Source organism: Sus scrofa, chromosome 14 (genome assembly GCF_000003025.6).
Source record: "Sus scrofa isolate TJ Tabasco breed Duroc chromosome 14, Sscrofa11.1, whole genome shotgun sequence".
NCBI classification, from domain to species: Eukaryota; Metazoa; Chordata; class Mammalia; order Artiodactyla; family Suidae; genus Sus; species Sus scrofa.
This window is the reverse complement of record NC_010456.5, coordinates 63,696,661-63,718,036: the sequence shown is the minus strand read 5'-3', so window position 1 is coordinate 63,718,036 and position 21,376 is coordinate 63,696,661. Positions and strand designations below refer to the sequence as shown.

The following is a 21,376-nucleotide window of genomic DNA, read 5'->3' as shown; positions in this document are numbered from 1 at the left end:
GAGCCAGACCCCATGCTTTAGGCTTCTTTAGGCAGATAAAGAAATTTATTCTTTCCAACTCAGATGTGCAAGGCACTCAGCCTAGGGATGGGGTCAGAATAGGGGCTCATGGAGTTCCTTGGCAGCCTAGGAGTCAAGGATCTGGCATTGTCACTGCTGTGGCATGGGTTCTATCCCTGACCTCGGCACTTCTGCATGCCATGGCTACTGCTAAAAAAAAAAGAAGAAAGAAAAAAAAAAGGGTAAGGGCTCAGTAATTGTTGATGTCTCTCTCCCCCTTGGCTGAAGCAGTCCCCAGGGAAGACACTTCCAGAACTCACTAGGTTTGATTTTTTTCCCCTGAGCTTAGTATATGCCCCTCTTCCTTCAGCAATTTTAAGTGCCACCTCAAGCCTGTCTTCTTTCATTCCTGCCCACAATCTCTGAACTCTGGTTTTTCTCATTCTTTTTAAAATATTTATTGAGCAGCTACTATATTCCTGGTCTTGTTCTCTCTGTGAACATTACAGCAGGGCTCTGCTTTCACAGACTAAAATTCTGTGGGGGTGGGGAGGGGTGGGGGGAAGAAGAAACAAACTATGAATGAATACATGAGAAAGGTATCCGGTAGTGCTCCAGAGAAAATCATGGTATCATGGTAGTCATGTTAGCCCTGCTTTAGATTGAGTGGCCAGGAAAGGGCCATCTGAGGAAAGGCTTTTTATTCTTTGGCCTCATTGAGAAGAAGGAACCAGTAGCCCTGGGAGATCTAGGGAAAAGGAGCATTCTGGGCAGAGGAAACCACAAGTGCAAAGACCCTGGAGTGGGATTAAAATGAGCATTTGGAGGGATGTAAAAGAAGCCTGTGTGGCCTTAGCATAAACTGGGGTGGAGGGGGCAGTAGAGGTAATAAGTGATATCAGAGAATTTGTTTAGGCATAGATTCTTCTAAAAATTATTTTATGCAAGTAAGTTTTTTTTTTCCTCTTAGAGTATAATTTCCTTAAATAAGGGAGTAGTACTAAATCTGTCTTTTTTGGTCCTCTGTAGTTCCCCATTGCTTAGTTAATATTCAGTTAATTGACAGAGTATATAGAACATATCCTGAGTATGGCAGAGACAGATTTCAGAGTGGTTGGACTTAGAAGTATTTGGTATGGGGTGTTATCTCATAACCTAGGCAGTTTGAAGGGGGGGGCATTCTTGTCCCACTGCTGCTTTAGCAGTACTCAGATGAGGGCAGATGATCTTCCCTTTCTTCCTAGTTTATCCATGTGCTGTTTCGACTGTGTGTTGCCTTGGAGCCAGTAGCCAACAGACCCCCATCTGGTTTAGGAGATAAGGAAGCTGGGACCTTTGCACAAGTCTTTGTCATTGAACAGCCACCAACCACAAGATGGCCTTTCTCTACCAAGTCTGGCACTTTGATGAGAAAAGGAGCACTTTTGCCTTCTCCCACCACTGGCTGCTGCTTGCCAACCCCCCCACCCCCACCCCTGCTGCCCAGGAGAGATTAAAGATGGTTGGAATGCGGGCTGGAGTCATTACTTGTTCTCACCCTCAGAACACAACACGGGACAGATTGCCAGTCCTTCCTGCCCAGCAGCGGGCTGTCAAGTGACTTGCTCCACTTGACCTTTTCAGTTCCAGGCTTGAGGAAAAGGACACTGCAGATAGGAATGATGATGTGTGAAGATATTCAGTATTTAGTTCTCCCTCTTGTTGAATTTTTTATGTACTTTCAGGAGAAAGGAAACAGCTTCCGCCATTCTCCCATTTCTATACCTTTTAGATGTTGGGAGTTACTAGTGTTAGAATCCGTGGCACAATTTTGATTGTGGGTCTGTCTGGGGAAGACATCAGGGCTGCTGAGTCCAGACCTGCTGCCTAATAATTAGTTAGAATGATTTATTAAATGGTTATGGCCACTCAGCTTTTCTTGATAAATGTATTTTCAGTTTCTTCTATGAAACTAGTATTTACTCTTTGCCTTAAGGTATTCAAATCCTGCATAATTTTTTCTAAAGAATAATTTTCTGGATAAATAGTGTTTTCCATTCCTAGAGACAACCAGTTTTCTTCAAAGAGTTATCCAGATTTAACATGGCTCATACAATATACAAGTATGTATGTGTATATTTATAACAAAGGCAATCTGGAGGAAGGATCTTAATTCCTTCATTTTATTTGTGAGTGAAAAATCTGTCAGCCGTTAAGTCAGAACGAGAGCATCGTATTTAGAGTTGGAGAACCATAAGAAGACTCTTGGAAACGTGGGTCATTTTGTGTGTGTGCATGCACATATGCCCACATTTTAATCTATGCCATGAGATTTTTAAAGAAATTTGGTACAGTGATTTCTGCTTGATAAAATACTACTTAGGAAACCACTATATGCTGGATTGTGGCTTGATTGATTTTCTAGACCTTAGTGTAATTCCTCTGTTTCTTACCTTTGGTTTCTTCCTTTCTGATGGTTTAAACAGAATTTTAAAGGGTTGGTATATTTCTGCAAGTATCTTTCCTTTCCTCACAGAATGTTAAACAGAATGTTAAACAGAATGTTATTACAGCTTTCTTTCTTTCTTTCCTCTTTCTTTCCTTCTTTCCTTCCCTCCCTCCCTCCTTCCTTTCTTCCTTCCTTCCTTTTTTCCTTTTTTTTCTTTCTTTTTATGGCTATACCCGTGGCATACAGAAATTCCCAGGCCAGGGATTGAATCCAAGCCACAACAGTGACCTACATTGCAGCTGTGGCAGTGCCGGATCCTTTAACCCACTGGGCCGGGGATTGAACCTGTGCCTCTGCAGTGACCAGACCCACTGTATTTGGATTCTTAACCCACTGTGCCACAATGGAATCCCTATTCCAGCCTTCTGATTCATCTTTGGAAATGTGAATGGGCATCACCTTCTCTGGGTACCCACCCAGCGTAATATATCAGAGCTAAGAATGCACAACTGTTAGGCTGATCATCTTTAAAGGTGTTTTCTCAGACTAATCAAATGATTTTGAGTTATTTTCAAAATCTCAAACCCTGATTATGCACACCTGCAGAAACAGAGTTTCATATAAGAATATTTACATTCAATGGGAGCCCTTGGACCCAGGTGGGGGGAGTGATCATTTCATTATCAGTTCTGAATTTTGCATGCTTTGTATTTATATATTCAAGAGCACAAGAGATAATGAATAGATATCTTGCCATTCTATTTCTTCAGGCTACACTGAACACAACTTTGGTCATCCAGAAATAACCTGGCTTTCTTAATGAGATGTGGGCTCATAAATTTCAGTGTTCTTTCATTATTAAGGGAGAGCACCTTTTCTAATCTGTTAGCAGTGAAGTGTGCAGGCATTGAGAAAGCATATATATATAATGAAGTGCTGGAGACAACCTAAGAAATCACATGTCATCTGTACTTTTGTATCTCTGCTGAGGGGACTCCTTTCTTTATTCTACTGGCCTCATTTGCATTAGGAGCTATTTGCAAAAGGAGGTAAAGAGAAGTTCCTTTGATTACACTGATTTCATTCCTCCCTGAATGCAAGCTTTCGATGGAGGGTGGTGGTGGGGTTTGGGAAGTAGGGTAGCTGTGGATGGGGAGTGTGGTAGTAGGGTTTGGGGAATACGGTATATGTGGGTGTGGAGCATGGTGGTGGGGTTTGGGGAGTAGGGATAGATGTGGATGAGGGTAGGAAGCTGTGAACTCAGTGGAGGAGCAGCCCCTGAAAGCAAAATTCTCCCAGACATCAGTGCAAGGGGCATTTGCAGCCACTGTCTTGGGGATAATTCAAGCCTCCTGAAGGTTTGCAGAATTGGTCATTCTCACCTTAGAATGGGTTGTTTTGGTAAAAGGAACTCCTGATAGAGCAGTTGTGTGCCCTCCCCTACATGGGGCTTCACTGAACTCTGGATGGTGGGGGCTTGGGGCCCTGGGAATGGAGAGGAAGGAGAGGTAATGTCCCCTCCCTGACCTCTGCTCCTCCTCTTGCTGGTCCCCGCAGGAGCCATCCCAAACCAGCTTCCTTCCAAAGTCAAGGGTCTCCTGTCTAGTCTGGACCTCTAAACTTTTATCTTTTATTTTGTCTATTTCTATTCTGATCAGGGAGGGGAGAATACACCCTGATAAAGATAGGGAAAATACTGAGTATGGCCAATCCAGTTTACCCTGCTGTTTAAAGGCTCCCTTGTAGATTGGGTCATTTGCCCTCCCAACAGCTCAAAGGGCTGCTTTTTCTATGTGTTCCTGTGAACAATGTTGTGGTCTTAGCTGGAAAGAAGGAGAAAACAAGGAGAAGAGAGGACACACTTTGTTACTCTGTGTTCTCAGGACTCCCATCAGTGATGCAAATGCTGGCATCTTTTTTTTTTTTTTTCCTTTCACAAAACACTGTATGTTTTGGCTGAATATTAAACAGAAAAAATTACCCAGCACCCAAATGTTTAATATTTGCTGTGTGACACACAGAGAGAGGATAGAGTGTATATTGTATATTAATACTTCATTGCATGAAAGGCAGTGAGGTTTTCTGTCATTAAAAAAACAGTGGGTGAATGTGTTCCATTGGAGTTTTGCTGCCCTTTTTCAATCGCAAAGGTGAGACAGCATTCTCGGTATGCAGGATTCCTCACTGTCTTTCACAAATGTGCCATGAGGACACAGCCCTTGACCCCCTGGCTGTAGATGAGGCATTAGCATTCTTTCTCTGAAAGAGGATAGATAATATGTGTTTTAGGGTTTTTTGTTGTTGTTGTTTTGTTTTGTTTGTTTTTTTTACGGCTGCACCTGCAGTATATGGAAGTTCCCGGGGTAGGGGTCAAATCAGAGTTGTAGCTGCTGGCCTACACCACAACCACAGCAACCTGGGATCCAAGCCGCATCTGTGATCTACACTACAGCTCACAGCAACATGGGATCCCTGACTCACTGAGCGAGGCGAGGGATCAAACCCGAAACCTTATGGATACTAGTCCGTTTCTGCTACACCACAATGGGAACTCCGTGTCTTAGATTTTGTTGGCCATGCAACCTCCCACATGTTCCAATGAAACTTTATTTTTGAAAACTGAAGTATGAATTGTGTCTTATTTCCACATGTCACAGAATATTATTATTCTTTTAATTTATTTCAACCAAGCTTCATTTTATTTATTTCAAGCAAGTTTTAGTTCATGGGTAACACCCAAAAAAACCAAAAAAAAACCCCCAAACCCTGGCCCCTTAACAGCTTTTTGCCGCTTTGTGTGTGTGTGTGTGTGTGTGTGTGTGTGCGCACGCACGCGCCACCCATGAGCTAAAACAGATAGTGGTCAGTTCTGGCCCCCAGGTCATAATTTGAAGACCCCTGACCTAGATATTAGTGACATCACAAGACAAATAGACTTTCACAATTAAAAGGTTGGGATGTGGGAGGCTCATTTCAGGAGGGACAGGATGAGAGAGGGACAGGTCACCAAGCATTGGTCTGCTGGGTCTTGAGTGGCTTTGTGAAGAGATGGAATTTCAGGAAGCATTTCAGCACAGGCACAAAATCCCTCTTTTCCTTCCTTGATATTGTATCTGACACAGGGGATTATCCCGGAAATCCATTAACAGTGCAGATGCTACCTGATGCTCCTTGGTTTCTCTGCCTCTTCCTCCCCTCCTGAAATGTCCATTGGGCATCTATGGAGGAGCCCTGATTAGAGTTTGGGTGACAGGAAGACAGACGGCACAGGGCACTCACTGCCTGTGGGCAGAGCTAACAGAGTTGGTCCCCCCCCTGCCCCCCGCACTCAGGGTGAGTGGTTGGGAGAGAGGGACAGTGCACAGCATCCTGCCATCTGCCCTCTGCGTTGCCCAGACCTCACCCTCTGCTCACAGAGACACTTCCCAGGCCAGCCCCAGCTGGATGATGTGGATTCAGAGTGGCTCAATATGCATGGACCCTGGATCCTAGGTTCCTAGTCAGAGCCTGGATTAACGGAAAAGGTATTAACTTATAAGATGCCCTCTACTTTAAAGATTGTGCAGAAAAGTATCCCCAGACCTTGCTTTAAGCCAAAGGCTCTTTCACATGCAACCTGATGCAAGTTTCTATCCCTTAGTCTGATCCTCCAAATGATAAATACCTGAAGGATGCTTGTACCCTCACTCCTCATGAGCAGCCTTGGTAACCCTGAAAAAAAACACAAGTGGATCTTATTTTGTAAATGAAATCACTGTGTGAAAAACCCATGTCTTGGTGCTTATTAAAGGAATCCATGATGAATTCCAGGCGCAGCAGTGTCATTGATTCACAATGTGCCATCATGGAACCACTTAGCCTTCTACCTCTTCATCTTTCCAGTCATGAGATTTGAGTAAAGGAACTCTGGGGTGGTGTGATTGACTCTGCCATTTATCTTTTGTGAGGAAAAAAAAAAAAAAAACATTTTTCTTTGGTTGCCATGCGGCACATGGAGTTCCCAGGCCAGGGATCCGATCCAAGCTGCGGTGGTAACCAGTGCTGTGGCTGCGGTAACATGGGATCCTTAACCCACTGGGCCCGGCCAGGGATCGAACCTCTATCCCAGTGCTTCAGAAATGCCGTCAATCCTGTCGCACCACAGCAGGAACTCCGAGAAAAATATTTTTAACTCTTGAATTTCCTTGAGGTAGCACACAATTGTTTTCATAAAATGAGGCTGAAAATGTTCATGTTATATTGCATTATGGAGCATTTTGTTTTTTTCAGTGGACCCACCAGTCTCCCAGGTCAGCTTGTGCTCACCATTGGGGGACGTTAAATATCGCACATGCTTCTCCTGTTGCAGCTGTGATATCTGAGAAATCAGCAATGATCACTTAGGAAACAATGTCCTAGTCAGGAGGTGGATGAAAATACACAAGCATGGGAATTATTACTGTTCTTATGGGGTTGCAGTAACAGAGTGTTTTTCTCTGAACTCTGTTGAAAGGTTGAATTGGTTGGGGTCATTTATTGTAGGGAAGAGAAGACCTGAGGGGCAGGAGATAACAGTTTTGAATATTTGGAGGATGCAAACCAGCCTTTCTGCCTTCTCACTGAAGATAGGAGATTAAGAAATTGATGGGAAGGATCTAAATTAGATGTGAGGAAAAATGCCTTGCTAATTAGTAAATGTGATTAAACCCTGATGTGAGCTCCTTAGGGGAGGTCTGAGTGGGCAGGAGCTTTGACGCCCGCCTGGAGCGGGATGTCTAGCTGATTTCTAAGGTGGACCCTCCAATGGATCCATGGGCCTGGGCTTCTAGGCCCCCAGTGTTTTGATAAACCAGGTGTGCTTATCACAGACATCAAGGGCAGTGTGGTGAAGAGGGAGAAAAAACATAGCAAATGTCACTGGAAGGAAGCCTGCAGCTCCAGAAGAAAGAGCTGGGCTTGGGGATGCTGCCCAGAGTTTGACAGAAGAGTTTGTCCTCAATTGAGCAAGACCCTGCCTGTGGATAAGAAGGATTTCTTTTTCTTCTTCTTCTTCTTTTTTTTTTTTTTTTTTTTTTTTGGTTTTTTTGGGCCATACTCACAGCATATGAAGTTTCCAGGCTAGCAGGCTAGGAATCAAGTTGGAGGTGCAGCTGCCAGCCACAGCCACAGCAACGCCAGATCCGAGCCGCATCTGCAACCTACACCACAGCTCACGGGAACACTGGATCCTGAATGCACTGAGTGGAACCAGAGGTCAAACCCGAGTCCTCATGGATACTAGTCAGGTTCTTAACCCACTGAGCCACAAAGGGAACTCCTGGGGAGGATGGCTTATGCCAGCCTCCCCCTCTCCTGGGCATCTTCCTGAGCCTGTCCCTTACCTCCTGTGAGTGTCAAAAGGACCAGACTTGCTGTTTCAGATGTGACTCTGGCTCCACTGTATTGAGTATCAGTCCAGAGCAAGTGATGATTTTCCTGCTTTTCTCTGCCAAAGCATCGTTTCTGGCCTGCATCAGGCTCACCTCCCATGTGATTGAATGCATGATGGAGAGAAGACAGAGCTGTACAGCCAGCAGACTCCCCCAGGCCTTTCACAGCCATGCCTGATGCTCCCAGAGTGTCACCCCCCTCCTGGCGGTCATGTGTCCTCCTGGCGGTCATGTGTCCTCCTGGGGTGCCATACTCCCATAGGAATCACCAGTGCTATAGTCAGAAGCACAGGTTTTTGAATAGAGGCCCAGCTTCAAATACCTCTGGGCAGCAGGCATCTAAAGTTAAGCAATGGAGTTCTCGTCATGGCTCCATGGTTAACGAATCCAACTATGAAACATGAGGTTGCGGGTTCGATCCCTGGTCCCACGGGTTAAGGATCTGGCGTTGCTGTGAGCTGTGGTGTAGGTTACAGACGCGGCTCGGATCCTGCGTTGCTGTGGCCGTGGTGTAGGTTGGCGGCTACAGCTCTGATTCAACCCCTAGCCTGGGAACCTCCATATGCCACAGGTACGGCCCTAGAAAAGACAAAAAGACAAAATAAATAAATAAATAAAGTCAAGGAATGAAGAAAAGAGGAGGTCAGACTGCAGGGAGTTCTGAGGGCAGAGGCGGGAAGCTGTCACTCAACAGATAAAGGCGTGCATAGCCCAGCAGAAACGTGGGTTCAGACTTGCCAGATCCTTGCTTTTTTTGTTTTGTTTTAGACAGAAACGCTAGATTTTGATTTGAAATCTCTCAGTGTGTAAGTGTTGACAACTGAAAATATTTTATTACAACACAGAATCCAAGAAAATATGCATTTGCCGTTTGCTATCAGTATGTGACCTTCCGTTTAGAATCACTTTAGAATTGGTCCCGGCTGCCTTCTAGCTGGTGTTTTTGGCAAGTTACCTGATGTCTCTGAACTTTAGTTTCTCTTTCACAACTGTAGTGAGAAATACTGCTTCACAGTGTAGCAATGAGCACTTAAAGAACATACATAAGAAATTAATACAGTGCCTAGCCTGCAGAGTACTTAATAACTGTTAAATAATAATGATGATGGCTATGATTATATTATGATTAAATTAAGCATAGGAATTTCTGGTATGCCTAAGGACTCGACCTCCAAAAATGGCAATTTCATGTGGGCATTATATTATACAGTGTTGCTGTACACCTGAAACTAACACAGCACTGTAAATCAACTATACTCCAATAAAATGTTCTTTAAAAATATTATATAGGAGTTCCCGTCGTGGCGCAGTGGTTAATGAATCCGACTAGGAACCATGAGGTTGCAGGTTCAATCTCTGCTCTTGCTCAGTGGGTTAAGGATCCAGCGTTGCCGTGAGCTGTGGTGTAGGTTGCAGATGCCGCTCAGATCCCGCGTTGCTGTGGCTCTGGCGTAGGCTGGCAGCTACAGCTCCGATTAGACCCCTAGCCTGGGAACCTCCATATGCTGCAGGAGCGGTCCAAGAAATGGCAAAAAGACAAAAAAAATTAAAAAATATTATATAGTATAATTATAGTAGTAATTTTACTATTAATTTAAAATCCTACCCTGGATTTTAAATAATATTATCATTAATTAATAATATTATATTAATATTATTTTATCATTACTATTTTATTTTTGTCTTTTTAGGGCCACACCTGCGGCATATGGAAGTTCCCAGGCTAGGGGGTCAAGTCAGAGCTGTAGCTGCGGGCCTACACCACAGCAATGAGAGATCTGAGCCACATCTGTGACCTATACCACAGCTCATGGCAACACTGGTTCTTTAACCCACTGAGCAAGGCCAGGGATCAAACCCGTATCCTCATGGATACTAGTCAGGTTCATTAACCACTGAGCCATGATGGGAACTCTTATTTTATCATTACTATTAATATTAAGCTTACATACGCACTCACTAAATGTATAATTACAGGAAGTTCCCACTGTGGCTCAGGAGTAATGAACTTGACTAGTATCCATGAGGACATGGGTTAGATCCCTGGCCTTGCTCAGAGTGTTAAAGGATTCAGCATTGCCGTGAGCTGTGGTGTAGGTCACAGATGCCACTTGGATCCCGTTTTGCTGTGACTGTGGCATAGGCTGGCAGCTACAGCTCCGATTCAACCCCTAGCCTGGGAACTTCCATACACTGCGGGTGAGGCCCTAAAAAGACAAAAGATAATGTAAAATAAAATAAACACATACTTATGATCCCCCTTTTTTACTCCTTTTTTCCTTGGTGCTTATCCTATTGACCATATTCAAAAACTTATTTATTAAGTTTATGGCTTAGAGTCTGTCAGCCCCACCCGTGCTGGTATGTAAGCTTCAATAAAACAGAGATCTTTTCTGTTTTGTTCATTATCTTTCTCTGCCCACCCACCACAGCACCTAAAGGAGTGTCTGACACTTAGTAGACACTCTCTAAATAGGCAGTGAATGAAGGGACTTGCACACTGCCTTTGCAAAATTGAATGCAGTTGACTAGGGACCTTTTCCTTCAAGCCTTACAGGGTTGAGAAACCTATTGATTAGAACTTGTTTAAATAAATCATAAATGTATCATGCTGTATTTTTCTTTATGGCCACACCCAAGGTATATGGACGTTCCCAGACTCAATCCAAGCAACAGCTGCAGCAAGGTGGCATCTTTTAACTCACTGACCTCAGCTGGGGATTGAGCCCATGCCGCAGCGTGAAATCCTAGTGCTGTATTTTTAAAAAGATGAGCAATTTTATTTGTCCTCAGAAAGAAGGACATTAGGTTCTTAAGAGAATTCTCCTTGTCAGTACAGTATGCTTCCTCTTTGTGTGTGTGTGTGTGTGTGCGCGCGCGCATGCAGGCGCACATGTGTGCACACAGGCACACAAATGCATGCACACACTCAGACATATATTCAATAATAAAGGTAATAAAGACATTAAAAGTTTTAAAAGCCCAAGGCAGGACTCACTGGGTCCCAGAGACAGGAGAAAATGGTATTATTGTCTCCAGAAGGAATGTCAGAGGAGCCTGCATATGAGGAAAGTGCTGATAAGCAGAATGACAAAAGCTGGTTTCACGAGTGATTCCCAGCAGCCAGGGTACACTCCCGACTGATAGCCCTGCTATTTTTGGCATCCCCCCATCATGGCTCAATACACGCAGCTTGATTGGAAGCCACAAATATGGTCATTCTGTGGGGAATTCTGGGAGGCACAACTGTATTTGTAAGGACCAAGGCACCGTCCGGACTCCGTGTGCCTCCGCTCACCCCTCACCCCAAGAGTCAAGAAAATTCTGACCAGCTCTGGCCTCCTTACTGGGAGGTTGGGGAAACCTTTATGTTTCCCAAGGTGGATATTTTTAGACCTGGTGCTCTGTCCAAAGTGTTAACTAACTGAGTTATCAGGTTTCCTACTTGGCCACAGAGAATGGCAGTGGAAGAGGGAGAGGGCTCCCCAGAACAAGTAAGCATCTACAGTTTCCGAATGAAATGCATGTTCCTTATGGAAGTTCCGTTTGAGCCTGAATAGGGGTGCCTTTTACAAAATGTTTGTTGCCAGAAGGAAAGAAGCCAGTCAGTCTGCACTAGGGACTGCCTGAGTTCCCTGTGTGTAGGACAGTGGGCTGTCTTTCTTTCTGTTTTGCTCTGATCTGGATTCTAGGTACGTTTTGCCTCTGATGTAATTTGGGGTATGCTCAGCTCAGGTCAGTCTTAAGAGGATGCTTATTGAGATAAAAAAAAGATGGTGGGTGATTAGGGGTGCCGGAAGGGCCTAGCAGACCCAAGAATGTAAGAAGGTTTACATTTTCACCCTTTTCTAAGAGAAATCTGAGAGCTTTAAAACTCAGTCTTTTCTGTATTAATTACAAGGGGGGGATGGACTTTTACAGTTGAAGGAGAAAACATTATAGAGTTAAAATTTGGTTTTGAAACTCATGTAAATGGTAGACGGAGGATGTAACTGGGGGTGGAAAATGTAATTTTATTTTTGTTTTCATAGAATTGCACATAGATATAAATACATTATCTTCTTAATTTTAAATAATTCACATAGTAAGCCATTTTCCCTTAAGGGATGCTGTATGGAGAAAGGGGTTAATAATTTGGTGTATGTTTATAAAATTTTGATGTCTTTGATTCTTAGGGATTCACAAAAAACTGTTTAGATTATGGCAGACTTCAAGATTTCATGTGCTCTCTTGTTTCTACCTGTATCTCTTCAGTTAGTATCACTTTATGTAACTACAAGAACATGCATGTACTGTGAATAGAGGGGAGAAATATTTGCTTTTCATACAATATATTAAATTCTGAGCATAAGATGAGCATTTTGTATAAAATGATCATAATGACTAGAAGAAGATATAATAAAAATGAGTGCATTGTGCTAGATCTAACCTTAGGTAGGCAGACATGTTAATGGTTTTGAGAAAAGAACTGTCATTTCTCAGTGCCACAAAAAGCAATTTGGAGAATACTCTCACAACTTTGAACCTCATTTGAAGTGGATTCAGTTTTTGTTTTTGGTTTTATTTTTTTATTATTGTTGATTTACAATGTTCCGTCAAATTCTGCTGTACAGTAAGTGACCCAGTCACACGTATATATATGTATGTTCTTTTTCTCATGTTACCCTCTACCAAGAAGTGGATTCAGTTTTAACCTTGGTATTCCTAGAGGTAGTTTAATCTTTTAGCAGAGAATATTCTTTTATGACTTTTATGGAATGTTGCTATATTCTAGAGTAGACATTTATGAGATTTTAGTCTGAGTAAAACTTTGTAAACATTCTGTGTGCCTCCAAGAAAGACCTTTATAGATTCAACATTGACGATATACTAAAGATATAGATGTTGTTCATGAATTCCAGGCATCCATTGTAATTTACTGGTAATAAAGCATATTGGCAGGTGAGTTCTAAAAATCATGTTATATCACTCCCAAAATAATCAACTTACCCTTCAGAAATTATGAGCTATTTTGAAGGTTGAATGTTGGATATGCATTCTGTTCAATTAGTTGTAGAACTAAAAACTTTCTATATAATCATAATGACATTTGCTGATTACTTAATGAGACTTGGTTTTGAGAATACTAATTGCTGGGAGTTTTGAGCCAAGTGTAGATATAACAGATCATAAAGAATGTACCTGAAAAAACTTTGGCCTCTTATGAATTAATAAGTTAATCTAAAAAAAATCTGAGGTCCACAAGGAAAAGTTGAATAAAAGCAGACAATCTTGTTTCTGCCTCATGTCAGAATATATCAACTAAATACTGAAAGCATTTGATCCCAGCCCATATGTGCAACGTTTTCTGTTTTGGTGGGCCTGCTGTTTAAAAAACGTGTAATAAAATGACAGGCTGAATTTGAAATTATCCTGCCCTAAGCAGTTACTCTGTAAGGCTACTGACCCGATACAGATCACACAGAAGTCCCGTCACAATGGAGTAGCATGTACTATTGCTGTCCTGGGTTTAGTTGGACAGTGAATAAGAATTATTCATCTTCTGGTTTCAACTCTGACTTGAATGGAAGACTGAACAATTCATCTGCATGAGCTGAACTATGGATAAAATCCTGCAAAGAGGGTACAGTAATTACATTTTCACAAATGATCATTAATACCTCTTGCTACCTCTGTTTGGCTTGTGGTTTCTAGATTATTATTTAGAGATTTTCTACAGGATCGCTTAGTCTGTTTTGGGAGAAACTTCCAGTGATTTTTACAACTTGCTATTGGGAAACATTTGCAGTACAAACCTTCTAAAATGTGAATGTCTGTGTACCTTTGTCCATTTTAGAAATTTTCATGGATTGCTAATAATCAAGCTTTTATAGAAGAAATAGCTTTGCCATAATGATGATGAAAAATTAACTTTTAAACTTGGACTCTTAAATAATGCTCATGCAAAAAAAAAAAAAAAGAAAGAAAGAAAGAAAAGCTATACTCCAACATTGAACAAAACTCAAATTTAATACAATTTTAATGTACATTTGAGAGGCAGCTAATGATAAGATCTTTCAGTAGCCGTGAGTTATTTTTAAATCCTAGAAAGGTCTTGTACAATATCAGATAGAAATTCTTGGTAGTATTTTATTTTCTATCTTCCACTTAGGATGTGTTCTTTTTTAATATCTGGTTTTCAATAATCCCTTAACAAATACATATTTATCTGTTAGGAGAATCTCTAATTTTATCGTTGATGATTTTCACTTTAGGAAGTAGGGGGCATGTAGGAAAATCTGTATAATCAAACTCAAGAAAGGGATCACAAAAGCTATCTTTTTGCTGGGGAGTCTATATAGATTCTTGTTTTAAAATGGACACTTAGTTACATAGTAAGTATGACATTTACTTATCAATGAAATTGTCTTCTTTGTAATAATACAAAGATACTACCTCTTGTCAGTTATAAATTTGGACAATAGTCAAGTTTAAGCAGTATTTGTAAAACAAAAAAGAATTTAAAATCTGTCATGTCTTTTTGAACAGTCATTCTCTTATAATGAGTGCTAAGGCATTTTTAGTCACAAAGTAAAATATATATGCCAACTCCTTTATTCTAATGCACATATTTTTTTGGTATATTTTCCTTTTACCATGGACCTCAGAATATATTGCAATAGCTAGTTATAAGAATTAAATTTTAAAAAAATAAAATAAATAGGAGTTCCCGTCATGGCTCAGTGGTTAACAAATCCAACTAGGAACCATGAGGTTGCGGGTTCAATCCCTGGCCTTGCTCAGTGGGTTAACGATCCGGCGTTGCCTTGAACTGTGGTGTAGTTCGCAGATGCGGCTCAGATCCCGCGTTGCTGTGGCTGTGGTGTAGGCTGGCGGCTACAGCTCCGATTAGACCCCTAGCCTGGGAACCTCCATATGCCGCGGGAGCAGCCCAAGAAATGGCAAAAAGACAAAAAAAAAAAAATTAAATTATGCCTTCCAATTGGATTGTTGATAAATATACCATTAGAGTATGTAACATATATTTCAAAATAAATCAAATATCTACAGTTACTAATTAATCATTTTAAGCATAAAAATCTGTAAAGAATCTTTTATTTCAGTAGCCACTTTTTACTCTTACATGAAATGAAGATATATATATATATAGTTAAGATACTGTTAAGAGAGAATAATACTGGGAAGTTAATGCCATTTTCCTTTAGCAAAGTGGCAATTGAAGGATAGGTCCAATTTAAAAAGTAGAAGTCAATAATGTTAAACATTGCTTTGTAAAATCTGTGTACACTTCAGTTTTATTTAGTATTGAATTGTTGATTGCATTATATTCTAACTCAGCATCATTCTGATTTATTACTGATTTACATTTTTTAGTCATTCAATGATTATCCTGTCGTATTTGAAAACACTTGTATCAATAAGGTAAATTATGATTTGAATAATGTCTGTAGCTTTTAAAATAGACTGTCTTACTCATCTTTTGATCTCCAGAGTTTGTCACATATTAAATGCTCAATAAATAACTGGTTAGAGTTTTTTAAAGGATTCTGTATCTTTGAGAAGTGTAGCTTCTCATCAAAAGAATATTAAGTTGGAAGTCAAGTTAATAATAGTTATATAGCTGAAAAGAAGTCCCCCCCCCACATTTCATAAATTAGATTTAAAATAATGTTTGACCCTCTAGCCACCAGTTAGTCTTATAGTAAGAGGCAATTTTTAATATTTTTAAACAGGAAAATGGACTAGTTAACTTTCCATCTGAATGACTGTTATTTCCGGTCTAGAAGTTTCCCAGAATACAGGATGGGTATCTATAGCTGCATTTACCCAAGAACAAGTTTCTATAAAGAATTTTCATGCTTTTATTCTGATGTGGTGACTCCACTTGCAGTGGGATATGTTGTTTCTTTCTCACATGTCATTTTCTAAGAATGTTAATTTGATGTTCTTAAGGCCATATCATCCCCTGAGAAAGTATAGTAGGAGTATTTGGAGTGTGTACACAGTGGCCCATTCGAAAGGTCTATCTAGGAAGAGACCTGAAGAAAGGGAGCAACAAGGCAATAAATAGGCAGCAATTAGAGTGATTTCATCTTACTTCTTGAAAATAGCAGCACTGCATTCATTTAGACATTTTCTTCCTGCCCTGACATAGCTCTTGCCTCATTTACTCTGTTGAGTCTTAGATGACCTAGTGGTAAACCAGCTATTGTCAAAATGTGGTCCCTGTACCCTTCCACAAGAGCACCTATGAGGTCCCCCTTTCTGACTACATTATCAGTTTGAGGCCAGATTTCCTTCATATCCTTTAACCAAAACCACACATGGCTAAAGATTAAATACCAAGGTAGATATTAGAATCTACCTTCTACCATCTGATATGAAAGGGATTTGCAAAACTGTGGAACAGTACCAGTCTGCTCATCTTTTAGGTTTGTTTTGGAAAATCTAGTTATTTTTTCATGTTACCAAGTGATAAATGTGTTATTGTTATTTTTAAATATCTACTAAAGTTAATACATATTTATTTAGTTCTCAGTTTGGTCTTCTAATGTGGTCAATACAAAAAGTTATAACGCTAATAATCCAAAGCTTTTCAGGGATCTTCAGTAATATTGAAGAGTGGAGGAGTTCCTGCTGTGGCACAGTAGGTTAAGAACCTAACTGCAGTGGCTTGGCTCCAGTTGCTATTGAGGTGCGGGTTTGATCCCTGTGGCTCGGATCACAGCAGTGGCTTGGATTCAATTCCTGACCTAGGAACATCCATATACTGCAATTGCAGCCATTTAAAAAAAAAAAAAAAAAAAAAGATTTGAAAGTGACCCTGAGACAAACAAGTTTGAGAAAGATGACTGTAAACAGAATGCACCGTGACTGTTTTCTGGCTGGGTATGTGTGCTTAGCTTTGCTGAAAGCATTGGTCAAATGAGGTCAATTTATGAGTTTAGTTCCCACATAACCAGTTATGTTTGCTTGACTCCCATGGTCATATCCTAGCCAAGCAAGCCAAAAACTTAACTAAAAATATTTGTGGAGTTCCTGTCATGGTTCAGTGTTTAATAAGCCCAACTAGTATCCATGAGGACACGGGGTTCGATCCCTGGCCCTGCTCAGTGGGTTGAGGATCTGGCATTGACATGAGGTATGGTGTAGGTCACAGATGCGGCTTAGATCCCGCATTGCTGTAGCTGTGGTGCAGACTGGCAGCTACAGTTCCCATTCAACCTCTGGCCTGGGAACTTCCACATGCTGCAGGTGTGGCCCTAAAAAGACAAAAGACCAAAAAAAAAAAAAAATCTGTGAAGTAATAATAATGGATATCATTAATTGAGGGCCATCTGTGTACCAGGTTGTTTCCAACTGCTTTGCATATATTATTTCCCTTAATCTTATTGCCTGGCTTTAAGTTGCATTTTACTGCCTTTCTCATTTTATAGATGAGGAAATTGAGCTGAAGTGTATTTAAGTATCTCGTCCAGTTTCACACAATTTGTGAACTGTAGAGCTAGATTTTGAACTGGCATTTTGTCTCCAGAGTTTGAATTCTAAAACCATCAAAATATATAGGAGTTCCTGCTGTGGTACAATTGGTTATGAATCTAACTGCAGCGGCCTGGGTCGCTATGGAGGTGCAGATTCAATTCCTGGCCCTTTTCAGTGGGTTAAAGGATTCAACGTTTCTGTAGCTGCTGTGTAGGTTGCAGCTGAGGCTTGGATTCAGTCCCTGGCCTGGAAACTTTCATGGGCCACGGGTGTGACCGTAAAAAAAATATATATATATATATATCTATATATATACACACACATATATATATACACACACCCATACGTATATATACATATACACACAGACACACACACACACACATATATAGACTTGCCAACGGAAAGTGATGAATTAGGTTAGATCTCCCTCCAGATACTTAAAAAAAACACATATGCCATGGTAACCCTGACTTGGTACCTTTATCTTAATGTGAGCCATCATTCCCAGGATCCTCGCACTATGTCTTAGCTATTAGATTGTAATATAGCTGGACATTTCAAAGTCTCCTACCATGTTGTAACTTCTTACAACTACACCTTCCAGTGATTACCTTAACTTTGGAATAAGTCTGCTCTTAACTGTTTCACTGTAGTTATTACATCTTTCTTTATCTTTCCCATGTGTTTTCACTGTACTTTTTAAAAGATCTCTGGCACATCTGCACACTACTTGCTCTTTCTCTCTCTCTTCCCTTTTATTGCTCTCAATGTAAAGATGTTACATCTTTTAGTTACGAATCTGGCCCGCAAAAGTGTAAATGTCACTTGAAGATGATTTAAGAATCCCAAACCAATCTACCTCCTACTTCACTAGTGACTTAACCTTATTTTTACATATATTTTATTCATTCATTATAATTTGTTTAGCTAAATTTTCACCAAGGGCTCCTGAGGTCTCTTCGTTGATCATAGACTCAAGCAGAAGTGAAAAGTTAAAATGGAAAGGAACAATCGCCTTTCGGTATGTTGTCTTTGAAAAGAATTAGTATGAAACATCTTCCTTGTAAAAAAGGCTCCCCCCACAAAAGGCACCTAGTTTCATGTACCAGCAAGGCTCCAGCTGCACCAGCTGGCACACAACATTTTAGGCTGATAAATTCAAGAACCCTTCCTCTCACTAGCTAACGCCTCCTCTCCCTCTGGTACCGTGGGCCTCAGCCTTCAATTCCTGTATCTTTTCAACCACAGGCCTCTAATTATCCGGCCAGGAAGTGAAGTCCAGCATATGGTGATTTCCTGGCTGATCCCTACCATATAAAGTATATTTATGCACTGCAAGACAATAGTCATGTTTGCAATATTAAGTCTGTCCCCACTCAAAACCAAGCTATTTATTTCCTGATCTTAAAAAAAAAAAAAAAAAACTTTTGGGAAAATGTTCATCTACTCAGTAAATACTTTCTCTTTTCTCTGGATACCTAGACCAATTTTAGCTTATCACTGTTTTCAGTTGCTATATTTAAAATGTGAATTGTTCCCCAGATTAAATATTTTAGGACTCATGCCAATACCTCCTACATAATAAGGATCTGTAGGCATGGAGCCCTGACATCCTTGTTCTGATTCATAACATACTAAATAAATGGAAAAATCCCAAACATTTGACGTGTTTTATGTAAGCCACCACCTAAAATGCCAGAAGTAACTGCTGTATATTTCCTAAATGATAGGAAGCAGTGTCATAGTCTTACAAGGTACATTTCTAAGGGACTCTGCAATGTGCTGTATCACTGTTGTTTAGCCAAACTGTGCAGCAACCGGGTGTTTGCTTTGTAAACATAGGGGCCCAAACGCTCCCAAATTTTGGCTACAAAGTTCTACACCATTGGGTCTCTGAACAGTTTCATTTGATGTCTAAAAAGACAGAGTTGCCTGTTGTTCTTAGCCCTCTTTGTCTGTGAGGCGAGGTTAACACTGTTGAATTGGACTATTGTGTTCCACAGCATCCGGGGGGGGCTGTGTGGGGAGAGTAACAACGTGGATAGTAGTTTGGGGATGGGGAGGTTGACCAGTTGACTTTGAAGATCCCATTTGTCTTGGGCGTCTGGCAGAAAAGAGTCTTGAGCCAAGGCTTTGTACAAGTTCAAACCATAAAACTGCAGACGAATTCATCCTTGTTCTTGTACCATGAGGTGGTGAGAAGAACATTAAATCCAGGAGTAGCAAATTCTATTTTCAGCAGCTTTCTAACTAGTTAAGCAAATCATGCCTGTCTTTGCTTCAGTTTCCTCTTTGTAGAGATGATGTGGTGATTTCCCTTGACCTCAGAAAATGAAACGTGTATAAAAAATCACAACAGCAGACAAAAGACCAAAAAAAAAAAAAAATGGAGATTCCGTCGTGGTGCAGCGGAAATGAATCCGACTAGGAACCATGAGGTTGTGGGTTCAATCCCTGGCCTCGCTCGGTGGGTTAAGGATCTGGCATTGCTGTGAGCTGTGGCATAGGTCACAGACACACCTCAGATCTGGTGTTGCTGTGGCTCTGGTGTAGGCTGGCAGCAACATCTCCAATTAGACCCCTAGCTTGGGAAACCTCCATATGCCACGAGTGTGGGCCTAAAAAGACAAAAAAAAAAAAAATCACAGTGGCAACAGAAATATACCTTTGTTGTTGTTAATACAAAGCAAGCGATTTCTTAAAACTAAGCTTTAATCTTCTGTGCATTAAATCTTTGCTTACCAGTGTACTAGTTCAGAGCTATGTTTCCTGAGATTCTGAGATTTAGTTAATGTTGCTGAGGTGTGTCAAGGGCGTATACTTAAATGATACATACACACACTGGAACACAATCGTAATGAAGACATGATGAGGTACATGTCAACTGATCTTTCCTGGGATGGAAGAGCCTGCTCCTTTAAGACAGCTGCTTCCTGATTATGCCTCAAATCTTTTATGGGCAGCCTCACTCATGGGAGAGCACAGTGAATTTCATAAAAGACAAGTTCATATGGGACATAATTGAGACAGATGAACTAGTTGAAGCATTTCAAGAAAAGAGGAAGGGACGGCTAATGAGAAAGTTGATGACTCTACTGGCACCACATTTTTTTTTCCTTTGGCTCTTGACTTCTGCCTAACAAATGAAGAAAAGACATTCCATTGTATGTTTGGAGAGCCTATGATCTACAAAATATACACGTTGCAAAACCAATGGGAATGGCTATTTTATGCAATCTTCAATTACATTCGTTTTAAGTCGATGGAAATAAAAATCCCTGAAATTGAGGTGATGAAAATTTCTGAAAAGAATAAATCTTCCTTATAGTAATATTCCATCTTTGTGGATGAAGATAGAAAAAAAAAAAAAAACTAGAAAATTCTGTAGGGCTGTTGTATGTTCTGAATTGCTCAATGCTGAGAGCCTTGAAGATAGACTTGTTTTTTCCAAACAACGTGTTACCGTTTCTCTAGTGCCTCTTTGTCCCAAGAGATAATCAGAAACATGTCCAAACACAATGGAGGTATCAAACAATCCTGGTAATGAATATACCTGCAAAACATACTTTTCAAAACTAATTTCTCCATCTGTGGCTCTTTTCCACGCTGCCTTATTTATCTGGATCTTTATGTTTCAGAATAACCAAAGATAAATACTTTAAGAATCCAAAGGTTAACATGTCCCTGTTGTATAATAACTTCACTCTGATGCAACTAAAGACTAACTCGGCTTGTCCTGAAGTGTCCTTGAATGAAGTGAGGAGTTCCTTTTGTTTGCACTGAAAAATTCAAAATATTTTAGATAAAGACCTACATGTTTTGTGTGAGGTACCCTGGCTACAATAGAACTTGCATGAACACTTTTCCATTTTGGCTCATTTGGGAAATAAACCACTTATTTACCACTGGTGGTAAGAATGTTCTGACATTGTCCATTATCAGGGAGCTTTTAAGGGAGGTGGGACCTTACCTGTCATTAGGTAAATCATTCTAGTCTATCAATTTCTAAGATCATTTACCCTTTCTACCTAACACGTAATGGTGTTAGGATATT

General features: G+C 40.7%; 1 protein-coding gene across 1 annotated transcript in view; it reads left to right on the top strand.

Annotated features, from left to right (window-relative positions):
* Positions 1 to 21,376, top strand: part of ANK3 (ankyrin 3) — a 393,067-nt gene that overhangs the window by 91,184 nt on the left and 280,507 nt on the right.